This window comes from Carcharodon carcharias (genome assembly GCF_017639515.1).
Source record: "Carcharodon carcharias isolate sCarCar2 chromosome 39 unlocalized genomic scaffold, sCarCar2.pri SUPER_39_unloc_6, whole genome shotgun sequence".
In the NCBI taxonomy this organism is placed as follows: Eukaryota; Metazoa; Chordata; class Chondrichthyes; order Lamniformes; family Lamnidae; genus Carcharodon; species Carcharodon carcharias.
In genome coordinates this window covers 407871-409209 of record NW_024470845.1, presented here as the reverse complement: position 1 = coordinate 409209, position 1339 = coordinate 407871, and positions in this window count along the sequence as shown.

Sequence of the window (1339 nt, the reverse complement as noted above, 5' to 3'; positions counted from 1 at the left end):
GGGGTACAGTACTGGTGGGGATGTGTCTGTCACTGTATAACACTGTGCTACAGTACTGGTGGGGATAGGTCTGTCATTGTATAACCCTGGGGTACAGTACTGGTGGGTACGGGTCTGTCACTGTATAACACTGGGGTACAGTACTGGTGGGGACGGGTCTGTTACAGTATAACACTGGGGTAGCAGTACTGGTGGGGACGGGTCTGATACTGTATAACACGGGTACAGTACTGGTGGGGACATGTCTGTCACTTTATAACACTGGGGCACAGTACTGGTGTGGACAGGTCTGTGACTGTATAACACTGGGGTACAGTACTTGTGGGGACGGGTCTGTCACTGTATAACACTGGGGTACAGTACTGGTGGGGACAGGTCTGCCACTGTATAACACTGGAGTACAGTACTGGTGGGGATGGGTCTGTCACTGCATAACACTGGGGTACAGTCCTGGTGGGGACGGGTCTGTCACTGTATAACACTGGTATAGTACTTGTGGGGATAGGTCTGTCACTGTATAACACATGGGTACAGTACTGTTGGGGACAGGTCTGTCACTGTATAACACTGAGGTACAGTACTTGTGGGGACAGGTTTGTCACTGTATAACACTGGGGTACAGTATTAGTGGGGACAGGTCTGTCACTGTATAACACTGGTACAGTACTGGTGGGGAAGGGTCTGTCACTGTATAACACATGGGTACAGTACTGGTGGGGACGGGTCTGTCACTGTATAACACTGGGGTACAGTACTTGTGGGGACAGGTCTGTCACTGTATAACACTGGGGTACAGTATTAGTGGGGACAGGTCTGTTACTGTATAACACTGGAGTACAGTACTGGTGGGGATGTGTCTGTCACTGTATAACACTGGGGTACAGTACTGGTGGGGACAGGTCTGACATTGTATAACACTGGGGTACAGTACTTGTGGGGACAGGTCTGTCACTGTATAACACTGGGGTACAGTATTAGTGGGGACAGGTCTGTCACTGTATAACACTGGTACAGTACTGGTGGGGAAGGGTCTGTCACTGTATAACACTGGTACAGTACTGGTGGGGAAGTGTCTGTCACTGTATAACACATGGGTACAGTACTGGTGGGGACTGGTCTGTCACTGTATAACACTGGGGTACAGTACTTGTGGGGACAGGTCTGTCACTGTATAACACTGGGGTACAGTACTGGTGGGGACTGGTCTGTCACTGTATAACACTGGGGTACAGTACTGGTGGGGACTGGTCTGTCACTGTATAACACTGGGGTACAGTACTGGTGGGGACAGGTCTGTCACTGTATAACACTGGGGTACAGTACTGGTGGGGACGGGTCT